This window comes from Teleopsis dalmanni, chromosome 1 (genome assembly GCF_002237135.1).
Source record: "Teleopsis dalmanni isolate 2A chromosome 1, ASM223713v2, whole genome shotgun sequence".
Lineage (NCBI taxonomy): Eukaryota > Metazoa > Arthropoda > Insecta > Diptera > Diopsidae > Teleopsis > Teleopsis dalmanni.
This window is the reverse complement of record NC_051846.1, coordinates 225,565,876-225,580,477: the sequence shown is the minus strand read 5'-3', so window position 1 is coordinate 225,580,477 and position 14,602 is coordinate 225,565,876. Positions and strand designations below refer to the sequence as shown.

General features: G+C 30.4%; 2 long non-coding RNA genes across 2 annotated transcripts; both read left to right on the top strand.

Annotated features, from left to right (window-relative positions):
• The first annotated feature begins 348 nt into the window (after positions 1-348).
• LOC119667868 lies at positions 349-1,221 on the top strand. The gene is made up of 5 exons (XR_005251429.1): positions 349-479; positions 547-664; positions 806-968; positions 1,038-1,132; positions 1,195-1,221. It is a non-coding gene; the product is annotated as an uncharacterized LOC119667868 (long non-coding RNA).
• A 3,705-nt stretch (positions 1,222-4,926) lies between these two features.
• On the top strand, positions 4,927-5,752 carry LOC119667867. Its single transcript, XR_005251428.1, has 4 exons — positions 4,927-5,041; positions 5,106-5,195; positions 5,253-5,400; positions 5,454-5,752. It is a non-coding gene; the product is annotated as an uncharacterized LOC119667867 (long non-coding RNA).
• The last annotated feature ends 8,850 nt before the right edge of the window (positions 5,753-14,602 follow it).

The window sequence follows — 14,602 nt, the reverse complement described above, 5'->3', positions numbered from 1 at the left end:
GAATAGCTAATAGTGCATTAGGAATGCAAGAGTACTGTTATGATTGATAATATAGTCAAAAGATGGAAAATATGTCCCTAATTAATTTTGAGCGTTTCTTTGTTGAATGAAGGCTAATTTCCTTGATTATTAATGATTATCTCTTATCTATTGAGAGATACAATCTTTACCAATTATATATAAAATCAAGAATGATATGAGAAACTACGGCTCATTTGTCTGGGAATTTTAATAGTATCGTAATGTGTCACAAATTTAAATTTAAAAAAGTAAGCTTAGATTTCTCCAAAAAAAAATTACTTACCTTGTGGAAAAATATTAAATTTCATATTAATAATATCTGTTGAAGAGTAAACATCAAAATTAAACAAACTTTCGGCCCATACTTCCAAATTATTTTTGATAAACTTTGTCTGGAGCTGTATTTCCGAATATGTATCAAAATTTCGAAACCTTACTTTCACATGGATTCACTAATGGTACCACAATATCAATTTCATACGTATTCATCCTTATAAATTAAAAAAAAAAAATTTGTTTTGACAGTAGTTCCCAAATCAGTGCTATGAAGAACCTATGTGAAGTTAGGGACTTTAAAAATTCTTGATGTATTTGTGATTAATTTGATAACTTTGGGGTATATCACTCAACTTAACATAATAAGGTAAGTAATACAATTTTTAGTCGATTAATAAAATAAAATCCTTAATAATTCGATCCGTGTAGATCGAAGATGCCGTATATAATAAATTTGTAGTATTTGGTATTGTATATATAGATAAATTATGATTATCACAAATTTTAGTGCGAAGTGGATAACTTATGGATACAACACTCTGGATGTGATTGACTAATAGTTATTAGTCCAAATTAGTTGTCATCATATAGAACTACTCTTATGATCCAAATCACATAAGTATACTTTTGACAAGTAAAAGTATACTCTTTGCTTGATCAAGTAATATTAGGTGAAATATTAAGATTTTCATATTATATTAAATTAAATAAATTAAATCAAATTACATAAATTCCCACAGCGCATATGATGTATGATTACAGAATCGATGTGCCCAGATTACCAAAACTTATATATACTCCCGCACAATTTTTGATTCAATCGTTTGAATGATGAGTAAGTTGTTTAATCTTTTGTATTTAGTATCAAAATAGGTGTCTAAATTTCTTATATTATAGTTAAAAGAAGTGCATAACTTGTTCCGACAAAATAGGGGATATGAACAAATCGTGATGCGTCTAAAATCCATTTTGTAGATCCCAAAGTATACTTCTGCTGAGTAATTTTTACCTGGTATAAATAAGGTAAGATAATACACTATTATTTATGTATTATTTATTATTTGATTACTAAAACAAGTTTTAGTTTCCATAGTGCATCTGATGTGTTTATTTACAGAATCGATGTACCGAGGTTATCAAAACTTATTTGTTATTATTGTTAGCTTTAATTGGAAAGTAAGTTTTATAATCAAATGAATTTTTTTTTATCCACATAAGTGCCAAATTATCTCAAATTATAGTTGAAAGATGTACTCAACTAGTGATGGCAACAAAAGCGGATGTGAAAAATCCTGCTCCGGCTAAAATCCAATCCAGATTTCCAAAATTATTTGCGTGTTTTGCAACTTTTACTTTCCCTGGATTGGATCAAATGAAAGAAATATTTTATTTTAAATAAATATCAAACAGTTATTGATATACTTAACCAATAGAAAATCAACAATCCCATTTATTTTAATTTAAAAATGAAATTAATAACTTTAATGTGATTCTAATATATTATAATGCACCTTTATTAATTATATCTAAATATTGTATTGTAAAATTGTTAAGTAAAACAATAAACTTATCCATGATTCGATAAATGTTTTCAGTTCAAGGATTCTTTATTTATTTAAGGGAATTGTCGACCAGTGGCGTGTTAACGTAATTGCTGACCAGTGGTGTGTCAAATAAATAAAATTCACAGTAAAAGTAATACGAAATGTATACAATTTTAAAGAATATAAAGATTATAAGTAGTAGGTATTTATTTATAGATTTATAAACAGATGGTTAAAGTATAGAGTTTTTTAAAGTAATATCTTTGTTAGACCAGTGTACCTTTTTCGCTAGTGGCTTCAAATAAAAAATAAAAACAATTAGTTTAATTTGATTTTTACATCTTACATCTAATATAAATCTTTCATTCAACAGAAATTATTAATTTCCTCAAAAAGTACACATATGCCTCCTATGTCTCAAGCCAAACGATATTATTTTATTATTAGTTGTCAAGCAATCGAATTTAAATATATAAAGGACATACGAATTCTGGTTCAGCCTTGCACATAAGGCTGTCTGTATTCAACAAATCTTGTGAATAACACCTCATGGATGCCATATTAACATTTTCTGTAACATGACTTCAGTAAATCGTAGTCTTATATGTGGTGCTCGCACAAATCTGAAAAGGACATTAGAACAGAGGCTGCTGTATAAGACAAATTGGCTTCAATCTTGTTCAAAAGTAACTATTGGTAGTTAAGACAACTCAAGCCTTGAGTTTTTTTTGATCACTTTACAATTATATCTCGTATAAGTAAAGAGTACAATATTTCTAAATATTTTAAAATTGCTCTATCTTTGCAGTTTTATTATCAGAGAAAAAAATCTATTAAGCTTTCTAGTAAATTTGTTATTTAAATAATAAAAGAATTAACAAAAGGCTACTTTAAGAACATTTAATTTTTACTTATCATTTTGTTTAGTATTTTTCACTCTGTTTCCTCTATTCATTCTAGGAACTCATATTTATCATTCCTTTTCGGTTTTTGTGGAAGCATAATAATTGTAATAATCTATTAACTGCTAACGTTTTATGCATAATTTATTAACCACAAAAAATGCGAAAGGGAAGTGAGGAGACACAACAAACAAACAAGTGAACAAGCAAACAAGCAAATGGAATGAGAGAAAAAGTAAAACAGGAATAAACACATTGACCCAATTTCTTACAATGGAGCATTTGAAAATCCTGCAGACATGGCAAAAACTAAAAATGCCACAAGCAATTATGAAGTTACTAACACTCTGCAACCCCAACATGATAATGGGTGTATTAGAGCAAAGATGCGACACCAGGATAAGAGTGAACTTAACACCGAGACCATCACAATGAAGTGGAATATTTAACTTTGGAAATTACAGGCAAGACAAAGTCATGTAGCCAAGTGAGATATGGAATAGGAGTATGAAAGCATGAAAATTGTTGGGGCGGCACACATTCCTGTACGCCCATGAACTGACAGATAGACAGGCGGAGAGACAGACAGACAAACTCGTTAATTTAATATACAAAATATTTATAAGCAAATTGCAAATAAGAAAATAAATGATATGAAACAATTTTTGTATTTAAAATTTTGACAATGATTTTTTTCAATCTCTTTCAATCCCTTAAATCCATTGAATTGAACAAAAGATACTGAAGAAAGATACTCGCTGATATCACAAGGAAGTTTCCTTAGCATAAAAATTGGGTTAAGTTAACTTTCTGACTATTATTATTTTTTTTTTAATATTTTGAAATAATACAACACAGAAGACAGAAGACAGAAAACAGGGAAAGTGAAATCCTTAATGTAGCGCGACATTCGCTTTCTTTTTGCCCGTGACTCTTTCCTGGGCTTTGTTATTTCATTTTTTATTTTTCCTTTTTGCCACCGTGACAGAAACTACTTTATACTGCTTAAGGCTGCATTTATAAAGGACTACACGCTTACGTACCAACATACCGACATACATTGCAAACATACCTAAACGTAGCCGAAAGCGGTAGTTCTGAAAGATTATTTATATCATGCGATAATTTTATATACTTTTTTTACAAAGGATGTGCTTACGCAGCATAAAACATAAAAAATTATTAAGCACAGACGTTCTCATACCGCAGATCCGTTTCTCCTACCAGTGAAAAACAACAGCGACACCGAAGACAAGGACAATAAAAAGGTGAAAGTTAGACAGGAATTCAAGCGTAACAAATGAGTTGTCTCCGGAGTGAACCGCTCCAGCGAAGGCAATAGCTGCTGCAGGAGCGGACCAGAACTCGATGCGCAGCGATGCTAAACTTTGTGTGAGTTAAGTTAATCGCGCGAAAACTTATGATGATGTTAGCATTAATTCACCGCAAAAGTTCAGCAGATGCATAACAATTTCCTTTATTCAATTTTTGAGGAACTGTTCTCTTGTTTTTCTCGAAAAATGGCAAGGACAATTTATTAAATTAGTGACGATAATTTTTCATTTCTTACTTTTAAACACAAAATATTTTTGCAATATATAAGCGGTTTTGTTGTTTATTTTAGAGGATTTCTGTTATTTACTGCATATGCAAAAAATATTTCAATACTAAGAACCTTAAAATGATTTTGAGTTATATTTTCAATTTTTAAAATTATTTATTATAATGAAAAAAAATAAAACGTTTTGCTGAAAAGATTCTTAGCGAACATAGAACTATCTGGACTATCTATATCTATATCTATATATATCTATATCTATAGAACTATCTATATCTATCTGGTAAAAACATTCCAATAAGAAAAAGCAAAATCTTAAATTTTAGCAGTGAAAATAATACTATGAGACACACATGAATTTCGAAAAAATCTTAATTTCAACTTTGTTTCAGTGGAATTAAGTTATTTTCTCCACACAAAATTCAGTTTTAAAGTTAGAACGAAATTAAGGAAACGTTGAAACAAAGACTGAAATTAAAGGATATTTCAAATGCAACTCTGTGTAAGATAAATTTTTAGCAAAAGATAAAGGTTTTGTAAAGTGACTTATTTATTAAAAATAGTTACCTTTGATTTTTATTAAATAATATACAAGTATAATTAAAATAAGTTTTTATTTATATTATTTGACATTTTCGTTCACTTCACATATTTTGGCATTTTCATCAAAATTTCCGTAATTAAATAAGTACCTTACAAAATTTAAATATAAAACAAGAACCAGAAGGATATAGGTTAAGGTCCTTCTATAATACATTTACAATATAACAGAATATAGTGAACTCAATTTATACTAAATTACAGATAGCAAATATGAATACAAAATAGCACCCACAAAATACGTATATTTCTTAATGGATTTAAGAGATTTTTGAATGATCAAGATGAGTTTTGGTGAGTTTTTCTGAAATTTTAAATTTTATGAAAAATAATGTCATCTATATATATTAGGCGATCTTTGCGAAAACTCTAACGATCACGTGTAATGCATAATTACTTCGACTCTAATGAAATTAAACAAGTTATGGACTTCATGTATTCTTGAATGAAATGAAAAAATCAATTAAAAAAATTAGATAAAATAGACCTTAGATCAAAAGTAAATTATAAAATATCTCTATTAATATATCTTATTAATCGTTTAAATTTTAGCATGAAGAAGACAATAACTTGCGTTATAAACACTCTGGACGTGAAATAAACCTAACTATGTCTAAAAACCAGTTTGAGATGTCATCATGTAAGATTGCACTTAAGATCTGATTTAACTATGTATCTTTGATATCCAATCCTCTATTCTATTGTGAAGGACCATTGGAACCGAACAATTCTGACATGAAAATTAATTGATTTTTTTTGATTATTGAACATAAGAGATGAGAAGAGTCGCATCTCACCATGATGAACACCAAATTGAACCCTTTTTCGTCATAATTTTAATAAAAAATTAATGGACGAAATTAAATGTGATTTTTATTGCTTTATAATTATTTCACATATATTTTTGTAAGTGAATTTGAATTGTGAATCATGATTTAATGGAGTTGGTAATAGCACTAATATTAAGACTAAGTAGAGGAGTTTTAGGTCAAATCTAGCAGTTTATATCGCCTTTATTGTAACATATAACTTTTATTTTGTTTCTAGTAAGACATCGACAAATCTTTCTGCCGATGCTAGAATTCTTTTAAGTTTGGAAACGAACATCTATTATGCTATTTAGTTCAGTCGCTCTAACCTTTAGTAACTTGATACTGATTTCAATAGAAATATATCTTTTGATATTATTATTACTTTACACTTTTAATAACAATAATGATATATACTCGTACTTAAGTCTATCAGTAGCTAAGCTAACACATCATCATCATATCCACCTTATCGATGCCTTTCTACTATAGTAGCCAACCACTCATAGAAACTATTGCGTAGTTTGATGAAATTTTTATTAGTCGTTTCAATTTATAATATTAATAAAAATATTGTCCTTGTAAAGTGCACTTAATATTTCAACAATTCAGTTGTTAAGTATCTTGTTGTACTACTTAGTATTTTTAGTCTTAAACCAAACCTCGACACAATGTTCCAGCCATTAAGCATATTTTGAGAAGGTAAGAAATGAGAATGTAATTCATGAGGTCAGTTGCCTTTTAACTGTTTACGTTGTTTATGTTGAAATGTTGAGAATGGCTTCCAAAAAAATAAATATCCTTGTGACATTTATGCGCAACGTAAATCACAACAGCTGCCAACAACAGAGCTTACAACTACAGGAACAGGCACAGGCACGAGCACGGGCATGAGGTAATGCGAGTACAAAATCATTATGTTAATTGAAATGGTGGCCTTTTTAACAGAAAGTCAGCAAGATAGCAAAAGTTGCCACTTAGTCTCATATACATAAAAATAATCGATTGAAATGATCTAAATTATTTTATAAAAAACCAAACAACACATATTAATAAGTATTGAGAATAAGATACGTGTGTGTTTATCATTTTGGAACTTTAAGAAAAATTCGGATATTGGCAACCATAATCCCACATTCCCATATTCCTAACATAATGAGCAGGCAGTAAGGAGCATGATTTGTGCTCTGCTAACATCGACATTAGTAGTCATCACTTTAATTACCAGGAGTGTTTAAATAAGCATAACTGCTCAACCATGTGACAATATAACGGAGGCAGGCATTGTTATTGCAGTCGGCAGTTGAGCCTATTATGACAACATTTTCATTGTTATTCCTGCTCCTGTAAGTTGTCGACAAGCAGAGCAACAAATATTTACAGAGATCTTGATTGTAGCAGCAAATAATAAAACAAATTAAAGTAACAAATTGAAGGAATACAAAGGCGGAAAGTGCCGAATAAATGTTCAGGGTATCAAGGAACCTGCTTAGTGTCAAAGGCCAATGACCTTAAAAGCACTTAAGCGTAATCTAATGAAATAATTAATAAAAATACTTAATAGAGGAAATTTTTGTAAGGCCACATTTAGGAACTTTTAAATCAATTTAATTAAGTTTCATTGAAATAAAAAAATTTACCGATAAAAATTGTTTATGGTTATTTCTAAATATTTTAAGTATAAATTTTAATTTTAAAAGCTTTGGCGGAAACGGTAATGAGAAATACACAGAATTTTAATTGAAAATTCCATTGAAATAAATCCTGCAAAATTTCAGCTACAAAGCGCTAAATATTAAAAATTCAATAGGTGCCTGCATGAAATTAAAACGCTTTTAAATGAGTTAATAATGCGCATTTGCCAGCCTTGAAAGGCGATTATCATCATTAAAAGTTGAGAAGTTTTTAAAATTTAATTCCTGCATCATTTGGTGTACACTTTTGCTGTGACTACTGCATTGTAGGTGAGCGGTTGTTGACCGCGAAAACCACAAGGACCGCTAACCGCAAGCCACCAGCCGCAAACCATTGCTGCCACAACTGCAACGCGGTCAGTTTTCATTCCTTTCACAGCAGCATTCACTAAATTACCCGAGTAAGTCATAGCGTGCACTTTTGTTTATAGAACGTGGCATCATTGCAGTTGCTGTTTTTCCCATTTGCGGCATGTTGAGTGGCAACATATTTTTATGGCTCGTGCTGTTTCGTTTAGAGCTGAGAAAAAATTGAAGGAAAAACACTTGTCACTTGGCTGCTGTGGTTGGCTTCGTTGCAACTTTTATTCAATTTGGTTGCACAAAGTGTTAACTGGGATCCTGCGATATCCTTGCGAAATTGAAAATGTGATTAAATTCTTGATTTCTCAAATTGAAATTCGTGTTCACACTTCATTGAAATAAGTGAAAATAATTTTCAGATATTAATGTTATTAAATATAAATTGAAATGGTATTTGATCTAAGTGAAGCAATTTATTTTAGCGAAGCATTTTTCATAGTTTTATTTATGACGTTTCTAGTAAACTTCTTATACTGAAAAGAGAGGACTTCTGTTCGGGTACTGTAGACTGAGAGACCGTCTCAATAAAATAGGGTTTTCAGAGACCAGATGTTGAAACATCTGTTTCTGTAAGAGTATTGTCGGCTCCGGGACTGTCTCAACAAAATTGGCATTTCTAAGACTAGATGTTAACACGACTAAGCAAAATCTCTCTGGCTTCCTCTGAACTGACTAGCAATAGTATTAACATATATATCTGGGGGAAAAAACTTGTTATTCCTCATAATATGTATATGAAACAATATATAATCTTTGAAGATGCTCAAGTTAATCAGAAGCCTACTGATCGATGAAAAGAGCTGATGTTAGCACCAAAGACCATTTGAGTCGCGGTGCACAATATTCCCCATTCAATTATGTTAATAATAATAATATATATGTGTGTTTATCAGATGTACATATTTTATGTGATAAAGTTTGTTGCAGTTAATTCACAGATTCTGATTTAATATTACTATAAATCTTAATCTTTTTATTACAAAAAAATCTTCGGTTAGGTGAGGAGGAGAGATTGTGTGCTGAAACAGCTGTCAGCACTTCATGTGTTCTGAAATCCAGCTTATGAGTGTGTTGATGATATTTCATATTTATTAGTAAGACATGACATTTGTTCGCAATCCCCGATTTCACACTTTCGGAGAATTTTTAGAATTTTTACCTAAGTAATGAGTTCAGTATATAGTTATTAAATTCGAATATTCTTAAAAATAATCTTTTAAATTATATCTTTAATTACATTTTCATATTCGTTTAATTTATTCAGCCTTTATAATAAATTTTTTGAATCAAAAATTATACATGCGATTATTTTCATAACTGCTTGACTGCCTAAAAAGATTTAAATATACTAAAGATGAATTACTATACTATATTATAAATATATTGTATACAGTACATTGTATGAACCTGCCTGCTTTTACGATTGCACATTTCTCTGCCCGGAAAGCGTAGTTGGTGACAGGAAATCAGTATAACAGCCATATCTGCAAATATTCCAAGTGGATACTCACTCGCTTTCCACTCTTCACTCATCAGTATCGGAAGTAACTCCAGAATTAGCTGCTACAGATCCCGGGTTTACCCTAGATCACTAGTAGGGTAGGGTAGATTGTGTTCAAAGTCTGAATAATGGCCTATTCCGATACCACACTGGTGGTGGAAAGAGTAGAGTGTGGAAAAAAAGTCTTACTACAGAATACGTTTTAGCAGAGACCTTATTTTCCAACTTTCGTTATTAAATTAAATTAAAAAATCAACTTCGTGTTAAAAAAATGTTCAATCTATAAAAGAAACTCAGTCCAGTACCAGTATTCCAACTTATTCGGAACTACTAAGCTATTAAATATTTGTTTATTTACTTTTTCAGCTAACAACGGCTATAAACTTTGACCTTTCTTACTAGATTATTTTAATAATTATACTATAGTAGTATTTAGTAACTAAGTTTGTTTCAAAATATGACAATTTCATTTCCTGTTATTGCATCAGCACAGCTCATGCCAAAAGTAATTAAGCACGCATCACTTGCAGTTGAGCATAGCTGAAAATTGGGTCAATTCATAGTTGCAATAAAAATGCAATACAATCAAACTAAAAGCTCATAAGTCCTGTAAACAAAGAAGTCAAGGATTTCAATATAATAAAAAATAAATGTATGTACAAATGCATTTAAAAATACATTTTTTTTCTGCTCTTTTCCGAAATGCCCGTATACATTTTTATAAAAATATACAAAACTTATAGATATTAAAAGAGTATAAACACAGTGCACAGTACGTGATGTTATTGCCAAGTTTTAAATTGCATGAAATGCCGAGCTGTGCCTTTTCAGCGCTACTGTCAAATTACTCGTTCTTGGCAATTATTGTTATTATTGTATCTCTTACAAAAGTTGGTTATTAATTTTTAGTTCAAATATTTTTGCAAGTTTTTTGTTTCATTTTACACATATATATTTTTTTAAATTAAACATTTTTGATGAAATTTCGGCTTAACATTATCTTTATCCGCAGTAGCCTTCAACGCAAAGAGAATTAATTCGCTTAAAAAAAACTATTTCGAAATAGTTAAGAAACTGCAAAGTAATTTTCAAAATTATAATACTATCTTTTATGTATTCTTTGGTTGTGCTTTTGGTGAACATGATATTTCCAAGAGATATCTCCAACTTTATGGTTTTAATCATAATGTTGTATGTAGACTTCACACTACTATAACATCGCGAAGAAGACATCATTATCCATATAAAAAACAACTGTTCTTTATTAACGTGAAAATAGATTTCGACTTAAAGATGTTAATCTATCGAAACTAATTATATTTGTTGAGGTGTCTTGGGGGAATTATTAATTCAGTAGAAGTAATCCACCGCTTATTATTAGCAATGAAAGAGCATCTTCAGATCAGGCACCTCAACTAACTCTCCAAGACATATGGGCTGAATATCTTTCTAACTTTAATAAAACAAACTGACATACTTTTATTCATTCTATATATTTTTTATTACAAATATACAAAAGTTTACTCACACCAATGTGTAAAAATAGAGCAAAAATGGCGTAAGTTAGTGTTTTTTAATTAAAAAGCGTTAAAACTGGCAAAAACCTTGCTTTATTTTTTCTCTTGCATGTGCTAACATTTTTAGTTCCACATTTTCTCAACATAAAATAAAAAAGTATCTTTAAAGCGATTTTCCCACATTTTCATGGGTACACTTGACACGAATTTCGATTTTTTGCTATCAAAGTTAAAAAGACTTTTAAGCTCTTTTGACTTATATTGCAACGTTAACAAAATTGCCGACAAACTTAAAGTAAGAAACCATCCTTTCCTTTAGTTTGATTACAAAACTATAACGCAAATGGATGCGATCTTGAATGGAGCAGCGTCATGAACTTTTTAAAAGGTATCTTATTCAGAGCTATTTTTGACTGTGTTCAATATTTGTTTGCTGAATATTGTAAAATCAATTATAACCCATTCTTAAATCATTTCAATCTATCGATTTATAGAGTGAACAAGTTAAGTGGATGAACACCGACGGGATGTCGACGATTATACTAATTCTCTTTATTTTTCTTCATCTTTGATCAGGCAAAGATGTTGATGGAAGTGGATGGTGGTGTATGTCCTATTCTTTGCTTGATCCAAAAAGCAGAGGAATAAATAGAATAAGGATGATCGTCGTTATCGTGTTGGTAGTCATGCACTTAAATTATTCATTCCACAATTCGGTAAATTTGAATGTATTAACTATGAATGGGTTATAATGCATTAATTTTAATTAATATATATTAATTGCATAATTGATTTTACAATTAGTTATACAATATTCAGTTCTCAAAATATTCAGTAGTATTACTTCATGTAATCAACATGTAATCTATAATGTTCCCAAATTTTTTGTAGCCAAATAACTGCATTAGAAGCAATTAATACTAATATGTATTCTCTTCAAAATTAAATTTAAAATTTCGGTATGAGCTTCATTAGGAAATTATTTTAAAATTATTATTCAACAATTATGAGAACATAGATAACAAGGAAGAATATGAGAAGATTACAGCAAATTGTTAGGAATGTTTTGAATTTTCATGTGGGGTGCAATTAAAATTCTGCTCACATAAACTAGGACTTCCTAAGACACTAGTATTATGTGCTCGCTTAAATGTAAATATTCAGCGACTGAATAACACGTACAATTACATTTCTATATGTAAGTAAGTGTGCGTGTAAACATATATGTGCCTATAACCTTAGGCATACAAAACTCGATTGTGGCACAATGAAAACTCATTAAGTACACTGTCGCCTGTTGCTCGTTGCTCCTGTTATTGTCACTGTAAACTCATACCGACTGCGGCTGTTCATATAAATTGTAGACAGTATTATTACGGCCGCTACTACTTTCACTAGTACGAGTACATATACCACCCCGTCCCGACTTCGCCGCCATTTTACACCTTTGACATTCATTTACTATAAGCCAAATATGCAACACTGCTTTGGTATTTCGTTCATGTCGCCTGTAAACATTTCAGAAGTATGTGTTCTTGTGTGTCTGCATGTGTGTATGTGCATTCATATCTGTTGGCTGCATAGATGTTTACATGCCCAGCTCTGGCAGGTACTATGCATCCTTGATTTTCTAATGCTCGACGTCATTAAACTTGCTGCGTTCAACATGCCATGCACGTTCTGTTGTCTGAAGGACATGTTGCGCACTGCAAGAGTGGTTACAAGCGAAGCTAAAAATAAATGCAATGCAAATATATTTTCAACATTTTTATGCTACACAAATTATGAATGTAATTTTTATTATCTACAAAAAACGTTCAAGTGTCCCTTAAACGGAGAAAATGGAAAGTGGTTAGATAATTCGTTTTGCAGTATGCTATATTTATCCCTGGTTATGTTCATCGCAATAATACGTGACCTGTGTGCGGTGGTATTGGGTCTGAAGTTGTTAGAGGAATGATTGGCTTTATGATTGAACTTTATGTTATTGACCTTGCATTCCATGCAATCCAGCTACACAAAGAAAGATGAGAAGATATGTTTTCAACTAAAATTTGTAATGACTTTGTAGATATATTATGTTTTCTAAGAAAATGTTTTTTATGTATTTTCATTAGTCTAATATTGGCCAGTATTAAAGATATCTGTATTTTTATTTGGAAATTTAACGAAGATTTATACCCAGACTTATATATTATCCATAGAAAGGCAGTAAAATTAATTTTAACTTGTCACAGAAAGTTTTATCAGCAATTTAACATTTCACAGTTTTGATCAAGTAATTCTCTTCTCAATTTTTACTATATTTTTAAAAGATAAATCTTGTCATTGTAATTAAAGTTTAGTTTAGATTACTAGTACTTATGATGCCTGTACACTTGTAAATATTCGATTGTTTATAATAATGGTGTCTAAACATCTCTAAATGTTATTATACAGCATTAACCCTATCGTTACTGCAACCAGCCTAAAGATTTCTAAATTAAAGTTTTCACGAATATTGCGATTTTTGTCAATATTTGCCAAGTATTCATTCGTTTTGTTTATCCTACAACTTTTTGCATATTCTACCGAATTTATCGACGTCTCAGATTCCCTGCTTTAGTCACGACTCAGTGTCAGAGATTCAGTCATAACGTATGATATCGTTGATTGAACGCACACAATGAACTTAGACGTATATTTGGGTAAATCATCGCTGATTTTGTAATGCAATCTAAAGTATTTTTCGCATAAATGGGATTATTGATCGAACATATATATTTTATAAAAGAAAACTTCCGTTAGTTGTCAAGCGTCTATGTTTTCAAACTATCTTTATGAAAAAATCGAGTTTGGATTATTCAGAATTTTAAGTGATTATTCAGAAATTATAAGACTTAATATGTACTATATTGAGATGTATAAATATAACAGAGAATCAGGTAATGAGAATTGGTGTCTCCTCGATTCTCGAACTCCCCTGCTGTTACCCGACATAGACGAAAACTGACTTATGAACACTACTTGGAAATATATCGAAGAACAAATACGTTGATGATCTAGGCAGTTAGTGCCTTTTTGATAGAATCTGCCATGTTAACCCCTACTCCAAAAGTGACATACAAGTTTTTTCGACTGGCTGACGGGGTGGGACTAACATTTCAAATCAATAGTAAGTTTGATATAGAGGTTTTTAAGATTATATCGGTTAGAATAAGATTATAAGATAATATAAACAATTACATGATATTGTTTATAGAATACTGACAATAGAAATAGAAAGACAATAGAAACACATGAAGGAAGACTGTGCCTGTCCGTGTTAAAACTCTTGTAGATTGTGTTTATCGGCGCTTGAGGAGGAACCACCAGAATTCGATCGTGCTCTTATCTGGGTTTTTTCAGGTCCAGTCTTACGATTTTGCCCATATTCTTGCTACACGACAAGTATTATTATTAAGATTTATTCAGATTTAGGTTAAACTTCACGATTGCCCTTAACGAATAATATAACTTGCATTAACTTATCGGAAATAACTTTCGAATTAATAAAGAATGTAAATAATATTATAATAAGCTGGAATGAAGTTAAATGCTCTTTAGAGTTTACCATATGTTTATATCAAAATTTTTCCGATAATTTAATTTACCTACTGTCTTTTCAAAAACTTTTATTAAGTTATCCTGATTGTTAATATTTCTTTTATATTTGTACGGTTCAACGTACAAAAAGTATATTTACCTTTTCTGTGTATGAGCACAAGGAGTTCAAAGTCCTTTACGAAACCTAACAAATAAGGAATATTTCCATACTTTCAAAACAAAATAAAATGCT